Here is a 20,841-nt window from a genome sequence, read left to right as displayed (position 1 = left end):
TCAAGGACTCCTACCAGGACAACTTTGGCAAATGAATGTTACTCATACACCTTCATTTGGCAAACAGTCCTATGTCCACATTACAGTGGATACTTATTCTGGATTTAGAGTAGCCTCTGCCAAACAGGAGAGGCTGCTAAGCATGTTATGGCTCATTGTCTGTATGCATTTTCCTTTATTGGACTTCCTAAACTGGTTAAAACTGACAATGCTCCTGCATATATAGAAGAAGCATTTACTATATTTTGTCAAACCTTTCGAATTACACAAGGGTATTTCTTACAATCTTTAAAGTCAAGTTATTATTAAAGTGTACCCAACAAATATTTAAGGTCAATTTTAAAAAATATAAAAGGGGGAGTCATATATGAAACTCCTGCAAATCGACCTTATCTTTAAAAAAATTCTTTTGAATGCTGATGAACAGGAGATGCCAAATCTTTTTCTCCTGCAAACTTTTACCCTCTTTTATTTGATCCACTTAATAACACTGTTTTGTCTTTTTCCAAATAGCTCCAGATATATGGAAAAGGTCTATAGGCGGGTGGGGATCCTCAAACCCCTCAGCAAGATCTTCTGAGCATGGCTTTTAAGGTCTATAATGACCAAGAGGCACAAAAATCCCCAAAAAGATCAGATGAAATACCAGCTCTTGGCCCAAAGGGGCCTCATAGGACCTCATCTGGGCCCTGCTTCAATAGTGGAAAGGAAGGCCATTAAGCTAAAGCCTGCCAGGCTTCTCGGCCCCCACCAGGGCCATGCCTTTGCTGTGGGGAAAAAGGGACACTGGAAGGTAGGCTTCCCCCTCGCTCCTCTAAGGGAGGGTTCAGTCTCTTCCAGCCCTGCTCCAGCCACCTGTGACCTAACCTTGCCCAGCCTGCTGGGATTTGCCACTGAAGGCTAAAGGTTTCCAGGGCCGGTGGCCCCATCTATGTCACTGTGGACAAGCCTAGGGTATTTCTTCCAAGTAGCAGGTAAACTGATCTCATTTCTTATGGCCACAAGGACCACTTACTATGTCTTGCCTGAATATTCAGGTTTTTATTCATTCCCTAAAAGATCTCTGTTGTGGGTGTTGATAGTCCTATTTTCTGCTGATTTGTTTAATATATAATGTTTCCTTTATTCCTCTTGCCTCAATGCCCCATTCATATTTTAGGCTGGGACCTACTCCTAATTTAGAGCTCCTTTTTTCCTTTTTTGCCAACTTACAAATTTACCTCTGCCACCCAGCTTAGTGTATCTCAAGGTGCTCCTTACCACATCAAGGCTGTAAAGCTCCAGGGAAAGACCCCCTGGGTTCATCTTTCCAGTTTAAAGAAAACAGAACCTCGACTTCATACGTGCTGCAGATGGCTTTTCCAGTCTACCTGAATCATTACCAGCTAGAAGCAGCAGTCATTGGGACTTAGATGCTAGTTTCAAAGTATAGAAATGTGACAATTCCAGTGCCATGTGGACTTCTGGACTCCTGCTCCTTGTGACAGCTCTTAATGGACTGAACTGGGGTTGGGTTGCACTTGCAGGGGTGTAGAATGGTGATGGTGCCAACTTGGACTTGGTGAAATTACATGAACATGTTAAGGACATTACTCTCTTATAGATTTCTATTATATTGGCTAAGAATTTGCTTAATGGCTTTAATCACTGTAATGTATTGGAATACTTGTTTGGGTATCTGTTAGTATTGGCTATACTAATTTTGTGTTCTGTATTTTTTCAGTCTGCCTCCAAATTAGAATCTGGGAAATTAGGAAATCAGATGAGTGCAAATCTCAGCGCACAAATTAAAAATGAAAAAGAAAAGGAGGATATGTTGTGGACCGTAAATGGCAAAAAGCCTTTGTAGATTCGGGGCTTAGCAAAAGGCTAAGTTCTCTCCCCTCCACCTCCATATTGGCTATGATGCTGAGTATCTGCACCCACTTCACTCTCTTGCTTAAGTTGCTGGAAGCAATTTACATGCCCTTCCTCTTACTCTTTGTTCAGATGTTGGTTGATTTCACTTATGCATGGTGGGGGGATTCCTGTTTATGCCTTGGGAGAGTTCCTGTTTTAGCCTGGATGTGTAACTTTGTATCAAGGACTTCCTTGATTTACATATGGCTATATAATAAAGCAAACTGGGGCTCTGGGGCACTTGGATATTGCCATCAGCATTTGAAGACTCATCCTGGTTCCATCCTTTTTTTTCTTAATAAGTATGTTTCCTTAATTCTGCACCGTTATTAAGGAAACGCACCGTTATTATTAGGAGTAGTGCTGGTCCATGGCAATAATAGGTAACACTAGACATGTGTCCTGACCTGTGCCAAGTGTTTGACCTGTATTTTTTATGTAGTTTAAAAATTATTTAGTGCTATCAACTTGTCCCCATTATCAATCCCTAGTGGAACAAATGAGGAGACTTGAGACCAAATGAATCAATAGACTTACCAAAGAGCACATGGGCTGATGGGGTAGCAGCACTAACACCCAGCATTCTCTACTCCCCCATTCAATATCTAATTGCCACTTGGTCTGAATCCTCATTTTTAATGAAATATTCAAAATTATAAACAGAGAAAAGCCATAACTGTGGCACCCGGTATGTAAGTATGTGAGAGGTGCAGTCCATAAAGAGGTACCAGTGCCCCTTGAACCTGGCCTGTGGGCTTTTTCTGACAGAATGAGGTGTGAGTGCTGCTTTGACAGTCCCAGGTTTCGGCCCTGTAAGGCCACAGCTGCAGCCCTTGCTGTCTTGGAAGCCAGATGCCATGCTGTAAGGCAGCAGTTCTCAACCTGTGGGTCGCGACCCCAGCGGGGTCACCTAAAGCCATCGGAAAATACATAATGCATATCAGGTATTTACATTCCGAATCATAACTGTAGCAAAATTACAGTTATGAAGTAGCCACCAAAATTATTTTTTGGTTTGGGGTCACCGCAACATGAGGAACTGTATTGTGGGGTCACGGCATTAGAAAGGTTGAGAACCACTGCTGTAAGGGTTTGGGGTCTAGCTTTCCAGAGGAAGAGACCCTACAGAGAGAACAATGAAAAATATAGAACTGCCCTGGCCGGTTGGCTCAGCGGTAGAGCGTCGGCCTAGCGTGCGGAGGACCCGGGTTCGATTCCCGGCCAGGGCACACAGGAGAAGCGCCCATTTGCTTCTCCACCCCTCCACCGCGCTTTCCTCTCTGTCTCTCTCTTCCCCTCCCGCAGCCGAGGCTCCATTGGAGCAAAGATGGCCCGGGCACTGGGGATGGCTCTGTGGCCTCTGCCTCAGGCGCTAGAGTGGCTCTGGTCGCAACATGGTGACGCCCAGGATGGGCAGAGCATCGCCCCCTGGTGGGCAAAGCGTCGCCCCATGGTGGGCGTGCCGGGTGGATCCCGGTTGGGTGCATGCGGGAGTCTGTCTGACTGTCTCTCCCTGTTTCCAGCTTCAGAAAAATGAAAAAAAAAAAAATATATATATATATATATATAGAACTGACTTCCTTAAAATAATTACATAGTTCCCATTTCCTTCAGCTTGGATAAAGCAATTATATGCACATCAAACATTTCAGAACCCATCAATTGCACTTCCTGCTGCCCAGAATACCAGACTTTCCTACTAAGTGTCACAGCCTCTTGGCAAAGGCTGTTCCTGCTGTGTTCTAGAAGCAGATCTCCCTGAACTAGAAAAGGTGGGGCCACCCTGCCCCTACCCTAGCCGTGTCCACACAGCAGTGTCCTTTGGCACCTGGGTAATTCAAAGAGAGGGGCAGCTTATCCAAGCCATGCTGATCACGTTTTTCCCCAGGAAGCCCCCTTCAACCTTAACGTGAGCAGAGCCCTTCAATGCTGAAAGCTGAAGTTGGCAGGTGCAGAAGTTAGGAAGGCCTGGGGAGGTTTCCTGCAGGAACCTGGTGTCTCAGGCCCGGTGTTTAAGTTGGAGATAGTAGTATAGTCACGACTGCTGACCGTCACAATCCTTAAAGATAGATGCTTTGATCATCACTTTACATATGAGAAAACAAGCACAGAGGATGTTCAATCAAGGCTACACAGCTAGCAAGTGGTAGAGCCTTAGCTTTCTGTTCCAGAGCTTATAGTTTTAGCTGCTTCAGATGGACAGCCCATCAATACCCATTTTGTGATTTGTCTTAGGTCCTACAACTGACATTACTCAGATTTGCAGGACTTGGGTGCCCCTAAGAAACAGGCTTTGTTCATAACGGATCCCCTGGGAGACCCACCTGCCCCCAGTCAGCAAGACCTAGCATGAAGTCACCAAATCCATTCACGGTATTCAGGTGCATTCAAACAACCTGTAAAGCACTCTGCTTCCTCTTCACCACGTTATTCCTCTTCTCTTCATTCCCTCAGTTCTTCCTTTCAATAGCACACAAAGAGTGTGTGGAGACCCTCTGGGTACACAGCCCACAGGAGGCTGTCAACTCAACAAGGATGAACACAGCCCCTGAAATCAAGGTCATGATTGGGGGAGGAACAGAGAGGTGGACACCAGCTCAAATAACTGAAATGCAAAGCAAAACCAAAGCAAAAACTTCAGAATCTTTAAGGGGTTTGGAGGAAGGAGAGGCCCAATTGTCTGGGAGTCTGCGAGTAGCTTCAGAGTAAAGGGCTCACCTTCCCTGGCAGTTCCCATGAACTAGTGGTAGTGATGACGGGGAGGCTATGTAATCTGCTTCAGCAGCGGGGGTTTCATGATTCCCATACAACTGAGGCAAAACCTTTGTCTCTGTCTTGTAAACTGCACACCAAGTGCCCAGGATGAGTGAGTTCACCACCAAAGAGCAGGAAGACACAGGAGGTGAAAACCAGGACCCACTCCAGGAAACAACAGGCTGGCAGCCAGGTGTCCTCCTGGGTTGGAGACTCCCATCTGAAGGCAGCGCTCCATGTGGAGCAGCCAGACCTCATGGGGTTCGTTCTCCATCAGCTCTAGCAACATACTAACTAAATTCCATCAAGCCAAATCCTTTTTTACTCCTAATTCACTCTAACCCTCCATGAGTGTGCAAGGCTAGGGTGTCATTTACCCACAAACTCACAGAAAGGACTTCCACTTTTGGATTCACTTATGGCTTCCATTAGATGCCCTCAGTTTACAGTGATCAAAAGAATCATCAGAGAAGACAATGGCATCTCCTGTGACTGCTAATCATTGACACCTGGAAGAACCAGTCCTGTAAGTGCCAGGTGCACTGGGCCAAGAAAAGCCAGGACCCCCACACCCACACCCTGTTTCATGGCCTCCTGCGTGGATCCTTTGCTGGGGCGACAGCACCTCCTGCCCCTGCCCTCACTCAAGGCCAGGCCAGCATTACTGGTATGATCACACAGACACATACGAGTCACTGCCCGGACAAGCTGTAAGTAGCTGCCGTCACACGTGGCTCAAACCCTGTCTTTATAACCTGCGGAAGCTGAGTGGACAGAGCTCTGGACAGGGAGCCAGCAGACATGGACTAGAGTAGACTCTCGGTTCTGACCCAGCCCGCCACAGGACAAGTCCCCCAATATCTCCAAGCCTCAGTTTTTTTATCTGCATAATGAACGAATGTGAGCCAGATTTTTTTATCATTTCGCTCTAAAATTCCAAGTGGTACTTTCATCCCAAAAAGGGTATGTCAGACTTAATACCCAAGTTCCTTCTGTTTCCCTAAATCACAGCTAATGCCAGTTTAGGCACTCCATGAACATGCATAAGGCGGGTTTCGCTTTCACTTTGGAGAACTGGAGCCCAATCCCCTCCCCCACTCCGTAGTTTTCTTGGTTTTCAGTTCAGTAGACTGGCCCATCTCCCGGCCAGCCACTGTTTCTCACATGACTTCAGGGCCCAAGCCCTCAGTCCAGTGAGGAAGTCAGGAATACCCTCTGTGGTTTTCTCTGAAACCTGGCCCAACTAGAAGTAATGTAACCTCCTCCTAGATTCCAGTGCAACCAAGAATCAGGGTTTCAGGTACTTCTGGTCCAGTAGCTTCCAAGAGTGGCATCCAGTTCTGGTTTAGAAGGTTTTTTATTTTGACTTGCATAAAATAAAATATCAGAGGGGTGGGCAGCTAGGAAAGGCCCCTCAGCTAGCTCCTGGAATTTCCTTTCACTTGAGTTTGAATGAGGAGTCACAGTGTGGAGGTGAGAGGAGGATGCTTATACATCCGAGGGCAAACGGGAAGGGATGGCCAAGTCCAACTCCACTCAGAGAAGCAAGATCACAAGCCAAGACAGCGTCATCTTGAACAGCATGTGGATTTCCCACATGTGCAGAAAGGCTCAGTGGCCACTTGTCCTCATGGTCCATCCTATGGGTTCATCCTCTGGCAAAAGTCTGTACAGTCCACTCATTCTGAGCCCAAGATCCCAGTGCCCACCAGCCGGCTGCCCTGACCCCTTCAAGGCCTCAGTCTAGCAGGTATCCTTGCTCGGATGCTTGCTTGACAGTGATCATTCTGGTTGCTTGGTTCCTCCAGAAGAGGCTATGAGGGAGTGAGGGGAACGGGGTGGGGGGGGGGCAGCCTTTGGACAGGTCTGAGCTGTCGGGCCTCTTTTCCTGCCCTCACTGTTGCCATCGCTGCTTGTGACCTTGGGAATAGTGAGCTCCCCACACACACTCCAGCTTAGTTAACCCAAGAAGGACAGTTTATGATATGGGCGTGACTTTGAGACAAAAGACCATAGTAAGGAAGGAGGTAGCCCACAAACAAGTGCTGACTGCCTGGAGGGACTTTGCTTTCTCTGAGGCCAGTTCTTGTGGGTCCCAAGGACATTAAATAGGTCATCCAAAAAACACTAGCCCTAACCAGATGGCTCAGTAGATAAAGTGTCAGCTGGGCATGCCAGAGGTCACAGATTTAGTTCCCAGTCAGGGCACATAGGAGAAGCAATCAATGAGTGCACAACTAAGTGGAACAATGAGTTGATGCTTCTCTCTCTTTCTCTTTCTCTCTGTCTCTCAAATCAATGGAAAACTAAAAGAAAAAAAACCCATGTGGAGATTCAAAAGGATGTAAGTATGAATACCGATTGAGCAGGAAGTGAATAAATATTGATTGCTCAAATGGAAAGATGAGTGGTAAAAAACAAAATAAATCTAATGTTAATAAAATTTGTGTCACTGAATTTGAGAAAATTTAAAGCTGGCCAACACTGCCACCTGGCGAACTTAGTGTTGGCAGTTTACAGAACAAGCTCACTGGAAGAGCACAGCACATTCCTTGCAATGTTGTCACCATCAAAGGAAGTCCAGGAGCATTTCCTGAACAATGAGGCCCCTGGGGATAGTCTTTCTTTGTCTTTCTACTGAACAAATCAACAGTGATTGGTTAGCAGTCCTGGACTCAAGGGAGAGGAATGATCTATTATAAGTAATAGAGTCAATCAAGGTATAGAAAACATACCTTAGGTATATAAAATAACTGAAAAGATGAAAAGACTTATTTTAAAATTCGATACGTTGGGAAATGATAAGGCCCCTCTGTCTTAGTTTGGCCTGATATTAAAAATAAGTACCATAACCTGGATGGCTGAACCACAGAAATTTCTCACAGCTCTGGTGGCTGGGAAGCCCAAGATATGGCACTGGCAGCTTCAGTGTCAGGTAAGGACTCACTTCCCAGTTACTAGCAGTCTTTTCATTGTGTCCTCAGATGGCAGAACAAGTGAGAGACCTCTCTGAAATCTTTTGTAAGGGATGCTAACCCCATTCAGGGGGCTCCACTCTCAGGATCTATCCCTTTCCAGAGATCCCACAGTAATGCCTCCTAATGCCATCTCTCTGAGGGTTAGGATCTCAACATACAACTTCTGAAGGACGTAGACATTCAGTCCATAACCCCTTGGCCTGAGGAGGATTTCTGGCAGCTGGGAGGTAAGCAGGTGGAATCAGAGGAACAAACAGCAGCCCAAAACACACAAGTTGGAAATGAGTTAGAGGAGCCAGATGTGAGCAGTGGGAAGATGCTCAGGTGTTTTGTTGGGAGTCACAAATATGGGTGTAGAGGAAAGTAAAACTATGCAAAAGTTTCTGCCTGGATGGGGGTACGGAATAAACACTGTAACTAGATGTTTATATTATAGAAACATGCGGATATATGTTTCAAATTTATGGATAATTCTTAGAAAGCTGAAAATAGAGTTTGCAACTTCAAAGCCATTAGTGAGGGAAATGGGACCAATGTTAAGTAAAAAAAAAAAGCTGGATGGGTGAGATGAGAGAGGGAGTGAGCACAGATGGTTAAGTTGAAAAATATAAAGTACGATCAAAGGATATTGCCAAGCATCATATCAGTAATAGCTACGAATTAATCTAATTCCCCCATTAAATAGAAATTGTAACAGAATCAAAAGGATAGAATATTTGGAAAAGGATGCAGGACACAGTGTGGAGGGGAGAATTTTCCATGACATGACTGGGCCCTCAAGCTATATTAGTCCAGAACACAGATTGCTTCCTGTAACTCCCCTGGGAGACTGTCTGATGGCAGTTGATACTTTCCTTCTGAGATAAACCAGTACCGGCTGTGTCCCAGGTGTGCTGGATCCTGACAGGGGGCAAGCATTTCCCCATACGAAGGACAGGTCACATCACAGTGCCCCTCTCCATCTTGCCTGTTCTGTAGAATTCTGGTGCCTGTCATGCAGCTTGGAGGATAGCCACCTTGTTTTGTAGCTGCTCAAGATGCACCTTGTATTGATATATGTTTCCTTTAATAAATTCTATTAATTGGCAGACTGGAGCGGCAGCCTCTTCAGTCTTTCCTTGCTCTCTGCTTAAAAAGGTATATTTTCAGTCTCCGGTCTTTTCCTCGGGTCTGTGTTTACAAACAGACAGGTTATGGAATACACACACACATTTAGAGATCCAGAAGGAGAGAAAGAGCAGAGGCAATATTTGATTAATTAAAAGATGCACATTTTCCATAATTAATGAAAAACAAAATTCAGATTCAGAGAGAACACAAATGCCAAACCAGTTGGAATGAAGCCAGCACCTATTTATATGTGAAACTATCAAAAACCAAAATACAAGCAGCAGGTCTTAAACACAAAGAAAAGGCAGGTCACTGATACAAAAATGGTAATTACCTTGACAGCTATCAGTGGATGAATATTTTTAAAAGTATTACAGGATAATAATTGTCAACCGTGAATAATGTAGTTAGTGAAATCATCTTTCAAGGGCAGATACAAAATACACTTCAGACAAAAACCAATCACATTCTTCACTCTAAAGTCTAGACCCTCATGAAAGAATTACTCAGGAATAAATTGTATTGTTCCCAAATGCAGATTTGAAATGCAAAAAGTCCAGTGAGAAGGAAATGGATAAATCAAAACAAACATGAGCAATATGAAAGTATATATAATAATGTCTACATTGCATTAAAACAAGCAAAATAGGGCAAAATCCTGAACAAGACCATGGAAATTGATGCAAAATTAGAAGTAGCATACAACAATTCATCCAATGCCTGAGAGAGTTTTAAATTTAATCAAGTAGGTATGTTAAAATTCTAGATTAACCAGAAACAGAAGACATAACTTCTAACAGGCAAAATGGGGTAAGAAAAGTTCTGAGTGGCCCTGGCCGGTTGGCTCAGTGGTAGAGCGTCGGCCTGGCGTGCAGAAGTCCTGGGTTCGATTCCTGGCCAGGGCACACAGGAGAGGCGCCCATCTGCTTCTCCACCCCTCCCCCTCTCCTTCCTCTCTCTCTTCCCCTCCTGTAGCCGAGGCTCCATTGGAGTAAAAGATGGCCCGGGCGCTGGGGATGGCTCCTTGGCCTCTGCCCCAGGCGCTAGAGTGGCTCTGGTCACGAAAGAGTGACGCCCCGGATGGGCAGAGCATCGCCCTCTGGTGGGTGTGCCGGGTGGATCCCGGTCGGGCGCATCCGGGAGCCTCCCCATTTCCAGCTTCAGAAAAATACAAAAAAAAAGACAAGAAAAGTTCTGAGTAATATGAGAGAGGAAAAGAAAAGGTTGGAAAAAATTTTAAAATGCACAAAAAATAAATTAATGAAAATATCAATAATTACAGTCTATATAAATAAATTCTCTATAAAGACAAAGATTATTGGAATGGGTTTTTTTCATTCTCAACTAGATACTTCTTCAAGAGAACACCTAAAACTAAATAAAAGTATTCAGAAATACTGATAGTGAAAGAATGGAAAATTTTTCCCAAATAAATATGAATGAAATATCAGACAAAATAGAGAGTAACTCAAAATGTAAGAGAAGAGATAAAGAGGGAAACTACAAATGGTATATGGTAACCAGGGAGATCTAGGGATTTGTTTTTGTTTTTGTTTTTTTTCTTTTCTTTTTGTATGGTGGGGTCCCGCTTAGGCTAGGCAATTAAAAACATTTTCTCAAGGTGGTCTCAGTTGTTGTAAGTGGGCAGCCTATGTACAGTACAGATTTCTAACAGTCCTGTTTAGGCTTGAGGCTCCTCTGAGAAAAGGGGGTTCTGAGCTTTCTAATTCTGTAGGCTACTTGGAAAAAAGAATTTAAACTATTTCTTATTTTCTCCTTCCTTGTTCTTATGCCACCTTAAATCAGCACCCTGCCCTTTAACTCAGTTGGAACTATGAGGGCTCTAATCTATGACATTTCCTTTTTTTTTTTTTTTGTATATATATATATATATATATATATATATATATATATATATATATATATATATATATATATTTTTTTTTTTTTTTTTTTTTTTTTTTGTATTTTTCTGAAGTTGGAAACAGGGAGGCAGTAAGACAGACTCCTGCATGCACCCAACTGGGATACACCCGGCACGCCCACCAGGGGGCAATGCTCTGCCCATCTGGGGTGTTGCTCTGTCGCAACCAGAGCCATTCTAGTGCCTGAGGCAGAGGCCACAGAGCCATCCTCAGCGCCCCGGCCAACTTTGCTCCAATGGAGCCTTGGCTGCAGGAGGGGAAGAGAGAGACAGAGAGGAAGGAGAGGGGGAGGGGTGGAGAAGCAGATGGGTGCTTCTCCTGTGTGCCCTGGTCGGGAATTGAACCCGGGACTCCTGCACGCCAGGCCGACGCTCTACCACTGAACCAACCGGCCAGGGCCTAATCTATGACATTTCTATAGGAAACATTAAGTAAAACCCGAGCAGTTTCACCTCTGCACTTTTCCTAATGTACTTATTTACTTAGCTGATTAACAATTGCAGTTTGATAGGGTGGTAAATCAGGTGGAGGTTCAGGATTATGTCTCTAGAGTTCTCTTTTTTACCTATTATGTTAAGAATTCTTCTACTAAGCCAATTAATAGTAATATTTGTTACTCTGGGTTTTGTGACCTAACATTGAACAATGAACAATTATTGAATTATTACATATCCCTTAATATTTAAACTAAAATTTTAACATTATAGGCTATGAAATAGCAAATGAAAAGAAGAATTAACAAAAGGCTGTTGAAATAACATATACATTTCTAACATAGAAAATGTTTTTTTACAACAATAGATTCTTGGTACAAAAAGGAAGTCTTTGTATTTGACAGACTATACAATTCTATATGCTTTATTATTAGTACAAATTTAGTACGATTCACAATAAGAGATTATAAACTACTATCCCTAATGAACTACTGATTTTCAGAGAAAAATAAGGAATGGTCAAAATGTAGTTACTATTTTGTGGCTTCCCAGCTGGCAAAGAGATGCTAACCCTCTTTTTGACCTATAGAGCTTTACAACATTAAGTCATTATAAGGGTCGGGGTAGTAAACTAAAAAAACACAATTTTATAAACTTATTTTCTTAACAGTGGGGTATTCTAGTTTACTTAAGGTCCTTAATTTCCTCAGGGACATAGTAACTCTATAATTCCCTGGGACCTTTTTCTTTTTTTTTTTTTTTATAGAGACAGAGAGAGTCAGAGAGAGGGATAGACAGACAGGAATGGAGAGAGATGAGAAGCATCAATCATTAGTTTTTTATTGCGACACCTTAGTTGTTCATTGATTGCTTTCTCATATGTGCCTTGACCGCGGGCCTTCAGCAGACCGAGTAACCCCTTGCTTGAGCCAGCGACCTTGGGTCCAAGCTGGTGAGCTTTTTTTGCTCAAGCCAGATGAGCCCGCGCTCAAGCTGGCGACCTCGGGGTCTCAAACCTGGGCCCTCCGCATCCCAGTCCAACACTCTATCCACTGCGCCACCGCCTGGTCAGGCGGGACCTTTTTCTTATAATTCTTGATATTATGGCTAAAGCAGTGGTTTTAGAAGGGGCCGTATTCCCTAAATCTTCTCCTCTGGTCTGGCTCCAGGTAGGAGGTGGGGATTCCCCAGAGCCAAAGCAGAGGAGGGCAGGGGGCTATAGCAAGGTGATGATAGCCTCTAGCTTACTGCGCTGTTATCTTTTGCCTGATCAAGCAGTGGCTCAGCCCTTGAGCTAAGAAAGAGGTTTCTTTGTTATATACACTATAAGGGATCAGTCAGGGTGCCTGGGGTTCCGGTGCCCAAGGGGGAGGGGCAGGTGCCCAAAACTGTGAGGGGAGCCTGCTGCTTCTCCTTTTCTCTGCCGCTTCTCCTGCAGCCAGCTGCAGCCTGGCTGCCTTTTCTTTCTCTACCTCTGCTGCCGTACTGGGCTGCATACTGACCATGCCACCTGCCTGCGGGTGGGTGCTGGTGATAGTACACTAGACTCTCTATGTTTTCTATGGGTCTAGCAATCCTTGGTTTGGCCAGTCTGCTCTTAAGTTGGCCATTTTAATTTACAGAGAGTTCTCAATGTATCTTCTTAATATTAATTCTTACCCTTTATTTTCTAAATGGGTAAAATTTCTTTGGGTCAGTAGGTTAATATCTGAATATCTGAAACTAGTTTCTACTCTATACTTCCTCTAGCACTCTCTTAGGTCTTTAGTTAGTTCCTATAATTTGTGGGCTTGTTTACAAATTTCCTTTAATATAGTTCTTAAAAAATTTCTTAACATAACCTGGTCCTCCCGTGGCTATGGCAATCCACACATCTGTATATGGCATCTGGTCAGGGTGCGGGACCCAATAGACATTTGCCCTGACAGCAAAGAGTGTGGGTAAATTGAAGGTGCCCTCCGAGGGCCACCCTACACCAAAGGTTGGCCATTCTAGTTCACAAAGAGTCTGCAACGTGGTGGAATAAACAGGAGTCCTATAATCTCATGACCTGAGAGAGAAATCAGAAAAGTTATCAAGCAAGCACTGAAGAGGTGTTAGGGCAGCAGATTGCCTCTGACCCATGACCCTTGACTCTTGAAGGAATCCTGTGAGGAAGCAACAGGCGAAGCAGACAAACAAACCAAATATGCACACGAAACAAACAAAACTTCTAAACCAAAACCAAAGGGAGAAGGCAGCGTCCTGCGTTCCCCAACCGACCGGGTGGGGAAAAATCAGGTGGTATCCCGCCTGCTCCACTACACCCTTTTCTAACCAGAGCTCTGTTTCCAAATATTCAAAGAGGAAGCTTCCTTACCAAACAGTCTCGAGACTCCAAATGTTTCGAATCAGCCAAATTCAGTTTCCAAACAGCAACTGCCAGAGGCTGGCCAGCTACCAACGTCTGCTGCAGCCCACTCCGTGAGGAGGGGTCTTACATGGCCAATCTCGCTGAGGCCTCCATATGTTACATCCCAGGAGACAAACCACAGCAAACCCAAAGTGAATTTTATAAGTTTTATTGCAAACCTGTGCAGGGACTGCAGGCAACCCATGCAAGGGAGCACTGCAGCCCCGAGCTTCTAAAATGGCTCCTTTTTATAGGGTGGCTATCTAGGCTGAGCAAGCAAGCAATGTTTACAAGGGCGGGAGAGGTGTGGTTAACTGACCTTGTTCTTGGCTAAGTTTCTAGGGTAGGGGCTTCCTTGATCTGGGTACATAGAGTTCAGTGGGAAATATTGCTACATTTCTAACGGTTGTTTATCTTTTTTCCTCCAGCCATGTACTGGATGTACTCAGTTTTCATGGCTGGTGGCCTGCACCGCTTGTCCTAAGATGTCACAGAAGCCTGCTTCACTAGGAAGTTGCACCAGTCATAGGCTCCCCAGGGGATCACAGCATTGCAGTGCCAAGGTAATTAACACTCCTCCCTTCCCCACGTAGGGAGGAAAGACCATTTTTTCAATCTCCCAGGATACAACTAGCCATTATTCTGGATTACTGAGAGAGAGGTAAAACAATAAAGGGGAAATTCCTTTGTGGAGCACATGTGCAGTAGGAGCCAAGATGGCACTGGGGAAGGTAAGCACATGCCCAGTAGAAATTAAGATGGTGCCCATAAGGGGAAGAGCTTAGTCTGGAAAAGAGATCAGATTGGTTAAGGGACACAGAACCCTGAAAGATCTAGGAAGTAGACTGTGAAGGATTGGGAAATTAACTGGGTTAAAAAAGGGCCTGGTCCATCCCAAGCCTGAGGTAATATAATCCAAGCTTTCAAGACCTCTCTCTTTCTCTCTCTCTCTCTCTCTCTCTCTCTCAGTAACATGCACTGGCCCACTTCCCTTGCATGTTCTTTCTCCACAGCCGCCATGTGGGCCTTGCAGCTGCCTGGCCCAGCAGCCACGCAGACTCCCAGTGCATGCTCCAAGCGTGAGCCTGGGTACAGCAATGCAGCCCGAGCCAGAGCACAGCTGGGAATACAGACTATGCTAGCCAGACAGGAGCAAAGGCTGAACTCTAAGTTTTCACATGGACTAAGCCAATGGCACAGACTCTCTGGACATTTATCCTTTTCTGGGCTTAGTGAAGACAAGGCTGGACTCGTTCTGCAGTGGGATGGACAGCGATGAGACAGCCCGTGAGCTCCTTCCCTCATCTGCTGGAACCAGGAAGCAGCCTTTCATTTCTATCCCAATAAATCTTACCACCAGACCTCATCTCCTGTGTGTGCGTCCCTTTGAATGCTTTCCTTGCAACTCCATGAAAGGTCCCCATTTCCACCAATAATATAATCATCTGACTCAGTTTCCCTTTTCCTATAGTCAAAAATTCTCCTAACATCTAACTGTCTTGCCTCAGCTGGACTAAGGGGTGATTCAGGTAGTGTGGTGTCTGCTGAGAGAAAAGGTGAAGCATGTGGTGCCCTGGATGAGCGGCGCCTTGGGCATCACCGACTCTCCTTACTTTCCCTCCTGTTTCATTACAACCTGTTCCCATAGCTGTTTCCAATCTTCACTTTTACTCTTGAGCTCCTAATATTTCCAAACCGAGGATGGGAGAATATAAATTTGTAAAAGAGTTAAGAGCCATAAATAAAATACTACAGGATGCATACCCTACTGTTTCTAACTCCAATACCCTATTGGCCAATCTTCCAGAATCTATCAAATATTACATAGTTCTTGGTTTAAAAGATGCTTTCTTTTGCATTTGCTTAGACGGTGACTCCTAGAAAGTTTTTGCCTTTGAATGGGAAGATCCTGACCCCCATAATAAGTCTCAGTGTTGCTAGACTATGTTATCACAATGTTTCTAAATCTTCTCAATCCTCTTCCGGGAAAGCTCTTGCAAGAGTCTTGAGAGACTTCCACCTTGAAAATGAGGCTGTTGTGCAACGTGTAGATGATGTTCTAACTTCCAACTCTGATGAAAATTCAGACACAAATACTATTCTGACCTTAAATCATCTATCAGAAATGGGATACAAATATCCCAGGAAAAGGTCCAGATATATAAGGTGACCAATCATCCTCTAGGGAGAACAGTCCTTTTCTAAGTTCCGTCCTCCCTTGAAAAGTGTCCACCTACATGTCCTCCTTTTTGATATTGAAAGACTAATCTGTAAATGTCCATATTTGATCGATGCAGAGTCAATCCATTGCGTGTGATGTGACATATTTTTATTTGACGTGACGATTTATCAAGGATCAGTACAATGCAGTGAGATGCGATTGTTAAGACGCATGCGCTCCGCACGGGAGACCTTGAGAGAGCACGCAATATACCGAGCATGCAAATGGCTTTGTGTACTTCTTACTGAAACATGACATGGCACATACAACATTGTAGACTCACAATTATTTCTCTCAGTGAATATTCAATCATAGACAGGTAAGCACAATTCACGTAAAATTCAATATGAAGAATATTTCTTGTTCAGATATTTCCAATATATTGTTACAAGATGGTACATTGACAAAAAATATTCATTCAGTGGTAAAGTACTCATTTATATGATACCTAAGGTAATAATTTTCTTACAATTATCATTAAAAATTAATAGACATGTAAGCATAATACAATATAAAATATTACAAATGTTTTTATTACACATTTATTATATTATAGTGTATTATTGTTGCAACGAATAAAATGTTTATTTTATTTTATTTTATACCACTCAGACTGTGTTCTCTCCCTCTTATTCTCCCAAAGGAAGAGAAGAACGATCATCAATGGCAAAAGGCAGTTGCACAAGCAACACCAAGAGCCGGCTTCATGCTCAGGAGAGAACACTGCAACTCCTCCTCGTGGTTTCGGGTACTCTACACGATCAGAGAAACTTCTCCAGTAACAAACTATAGAAATGATCCCTGAAAGTATAGTCTTAATGTTTCTTTTACTTATGATATTGTAGTCTTCAATTTATTTTTGTCCCCCTTTTCATTATAAAAAAAGTTGGTCACCTTAAACAAACCAGAAGTGAAGTACCTGGGTTTTCTTTGTTTCCCAGGGACAAAGAAGCCTACCCGCAGAGCAAAAGGCAACACCAGTCAGTCTAGATTCAACATGGAACCAGAGCAATTGAGAGGTTTTCTCAGAATGGCAAGATTCTCCAGGATCTAGATCCCTAATTTTGGTCTTAAAACCACGCCTCTTTAAAATAAGTTGAAAGGAGAAGAGACTACCTCCTTAGAGTGGAACAAAAAGGTCCAGAATACTTTTTTAAAAACTAAAGATAAAACTACAGCAAGATTCTTCCCTGGGCTTACCTGATTTGAAAAAACCTTTTGAATTATATGTGTGTAAGACTCCCAAGGGGTTTTAGTTCAAATGCTGAGACCCCCTAAAATGAGTGATTGCTTATTTTTCTACACAACTTGACACAGCAGCACAATATTAGAAGCAGAAAAATTAACAATGGAACAGCCTCCAACTATATGAACCTCACATCAGGTAAGCATGGGCCTTGAAACCAAGGAAAATAATTGGCTAACCGGAGGGAGAATAATTCCATACCAGGCCATGTTGTTGGATAATCCTAGTATCACTATAAAAAGTTGTCACTCCTTCGATACTGCTACTTTACTGCCAACCTCCTTCAAAGCCTCAGGTCCTAACCATGTTAATGGGCTTTAAGAAGATGCCTACAGCCTGATCAGGTGGTGGTGCAGTGAATAGACCAGGGGTCCCCAGACTTTTTACACAGGGGGCCAGTTCACTGTCCCTCAGACCGTTGGAGGGCCGAACTATAAAAAAACTATGAACAAATCCCTAAGCACACTGCACATATCTTATTTTAAAGTAAAAAAACAAAACAGGAACAAATACAATATTTCAAATAAAGAACAGGTAAATTTAAATCAACAAACTGACCAATATTTCAATGGGAACTATAATCCAAGCTGGATGGCTCACTTGGCTGGAGCATTGTCTTGCAATGCGGAGGTGGCTGGTTCAGTCCTTGGCTGGGGCACATACAGAAACAGTTCAATGGGAACTATGGGCCTGCTTTTGGCTAATGAGATGGTCAGTGTCTGGTTCCATATTTGTCACTGCTAGCCGTAACAAGTGATATGACGCACTTCCGGAGCCCTGACGCGTGCGTCCCGCATCGCTGCGCTTTGTGGCGCCACCACATACAGCACATAGGATGCATCCTGTGCTCTCTCACTGACCACCAATGAAAGAGGTGCCCCTTCCGGAAGTGCGGCGGGGGCCGGATAAATGGCCTCAGGGGGCCGCATGTGGCCTGCGGGCCGTAGTTTGGGGACCCCTGGAATAGACCATGGGACTGGGATGCCGAGGACCCAGTTTCGAGACCCCGAGGTCGCCAGTTTGAGCGCGGGCTCATCAGGTTTGAGCAAAGCTCACCAGCTTGGACCCAAGGTCACTGGCTTGAGCAAGGGTTTACTCAGTCTGCTGAAGGCCCATGGTCAAGGTACATATGAGAAAGCAATCAATGAACAACTAAGGTGTCGCAACGAAAAACTGATGATTGATGCTTCTCACCTCTCTCCATTCCTATCTATCCCTCTCTCTGACTCTCTCTCTGTCTCTGTTAAAAAAAAAAAAAAAAAAAAAAAGATGCCTACATCTAAGGGTAGCTGTTAGATGGATACAAAAGTTTTTGTTCCTCAAGGGTCAGGTTGGAAAAAAGTCAAGCCCTGATTTCACACATTCTGGAAAGGAAACACTGTATAAGTGGTTTGGGTACCAGTGGCCCCATTCATGAGAAAAGTCATCAATAGTGTCAATGCCTAGCTACATGCAGTGCACAATGAATAATGCATGTTAAAGGTGAACCTCTGGGCCCTGGCTGGTTGGCTGGGTGGTAGAGCGTCGGCCTGGCATGCAGGAGTCCCGGGTTCGATTCCCGGCCAGGGCACACCGGAGAAGCGCCCATCTGCTTCTCCACCCCTCCCCCTCTCCTTCCTCTCTGTCTCTCTCTTCCCCTCCCACAGCCAAGGCTCCATTGGAGCAAAGTTGGCCTGGGCGCTGAGGATGGCTCTGTGACCTCTGTCTCAGGCACTAGAACAGCTCTGGTTGCAACAGAGCGATGCCCCAGATGGGCAGAACATCGCCCCCTAGTGGGCATGCCAGGTGGATCCCGGTCGGGTGCATGCAGGAGTCTGTTTGATTGCCTCCCCGTTTCTAACTTCAGAAAAAAAAAGGTGAACCTCTGGTACCACCTTTAAGTCAGGCAGACCAGTCCCAGGAGATGTTATCTAGAGAAGACTGAGAGGTACTCTACAGTAACATCCTCGGCCCCTGGAGGATTCAAATACTTATTAATGGTAGTAGCTACCTTTACTGGATGAGTTCAAGCTTTCCCATGCTGAACTGAAAGGAGCAATGAAGTTGTCAAGGCGCTGCTTAAGGAAAGAATAGCTATATTTGGACTCCCCCAGGACCTTTCAAAATGACAATAAGTTGTCTTTCATAGTGACCATGATATAAGGGAGTAGTACAGACTGTTGAATTAACTGGGTCTTACATTCCTATGGAAACCAGTCCTCAGGAAAAATGCAATAATGTAATCAAATACTCAAAAAGACCCTGGTCAAACTGTGCCAGAAAACCCGTGAGACCTGGCTTAAATTACTACCAATTGCCCTGCCCAGGATCAGGGCAGTGCATAAAGGAATGCTTAAATTAAGTCATTTTGAATGTATTTATGGTAGGCCCTTTTTGGGCTCCTCTTAAATTTTAGTATGTCCAGACTGTGGGGAAAACGGCTGTGTTAGGCTTGCTCATAGGTTTACCAGCTGCAAGCCCTTTGTGCAAATAGTACGTGACAGCACTATTCTAAGGATGTAAATACTTCCCCTCAGGGAATAAGGGAGTATTGTATCAGAACAGCAAGAAACAGACGTCCTGCTACACAATCAAGAAGCCAAATTAAGAAATTAAGCAGTCTTTATTAATGCTGGCTGCGTGACCACATGGAGACCTGTTGTTCAAATCAATGTGGCAGCGAACAGAGTTTGGGGCTAGCTTTTAAAGACAAAATTACACACTGATTGAGGAATGGGGAAGAGAGGAAACATAGCAGTAAAACAAAGCAGTGAAACAAGCTCTCTTACAATGTTTATCTATAAGGTTAATTCAGGGATAAACATTCTGAGAACACTTGCTGTTGTATCAGAACAGCAAGATAAGACGTCTTGCCACACAATCAATCAACTAGCCAAATTAAGAAATTACAGAGTCTTAATTAACTGGCTGCTTGGGCCACATGGAGACCTAAGTCGTTCAAATCAATGCGGCCCCAACTGTACTTTGGAATTAGGTTTTATAGGTGGAATTACATACTGATTGAGGAATGGGGAGGAGAGGAAGCATAGCAGTAAAACAAAGCAGTGAAACAAACATTCTTACAATGTTTATTTATAGGGTTAATTCAGGGAGAATCATTGAGAACACCTGCAACCTTGCAAAGCTAACCCAAGGCCACAGTCTGGGAAACCGGCCTCCAGGTCAGGAATAGGGAGTCTTTTCAGAAAAAGTAAGTTCTTCTAAAAGTCTCTTTGTTCTAGAGAAAGTAAATTTTTCCAAAAATTATTCATGTTAAGAGCCTTTCTTTTGCATACTTCATTTCCTGGTGGTTTTAATTAAATTTTAATCAAATCATTGGTTCATTTTCGTTGCTACCTTCTTGTATTGGTGTGTATTGATTTCTGATTACTATTAATTTGATAGAGTTTATCCTCTCTCAAACAAACCTTTTTATAAAATTGATTAAACATGGTCCTACTATCAAACAAGTTAAAATTAAAGAGGAACAATTGCTGTAGACAAAAGCTATGGTGACTAATTAAACATTCTTTGGAACTAATTCTCTGACTGTTCAAATTATTTTCTTCTCTTTTCTATGTTTTCCCTAACCAAAGATAGGCTTTCTTTAATTACACTAGAATTATTTAGCATAGAAACAACAAGTTTCCCTTAATGCTGCACATAAGCTACTTTGTGGAAGGAAAAGTACATCTAAGCCTCTTTTATTTTGTGTACAAATAAACTTGAGGCATAACATTTGCTAGAATACCTTCAGTTAAAACTTAATTTAGTAATAAGTAATTTTCTTCTTAAAATGTGCTCTTTTTTTTTTTTGGTGGTGTCCTCCCTCTAAGTAGCTTGTCGAACACATGATTAATATTTATAGGTTACTTTACAGGGGTAGCTATGAGCATATATATT

The 20,841-nt window shown here is 43.6% G+C and overlaps 1 non-coding gene across 1 annotated transcript; it reads right to left on the bottom strand.

Annotated features, from left to right (window-relative positions):
• Positions 1 to 16,316: 16,316 nt before the first annotated feature.
• LOC136407218 (small nucleolar RNA U3) lies at positions 16,317 to 16,530 on the bottom strand. Its single transcript, XR_010751806.1, has one exon. It is a non-coding gene; the product is annotated as a small nucleolar RNA U3 (small nucleolar RNA).
• Between the last annotated feature and the right edge of the window lie 4,311 nt (positions 16,531 to 20,841).

Source organism: Saccopteryx leptura, chromosome 5, assembly GCF_036850995.1.
Source record: "Saccopteryx leptura isolate mSacLep1 chromosome 5, mSacLep1_pri_phased_curated, whole genome shotgun sequence".
Classification (NCBI taxonomy): Eukaryota; Metazoa; Chordata; class Mammalia; order Chiroptera; family Emballonuridae; genus Saccopteryx; species Saccopteryx leptura.
This window is presented reverse-complemented; position numbering and strand designations above follow the sequence as displayed.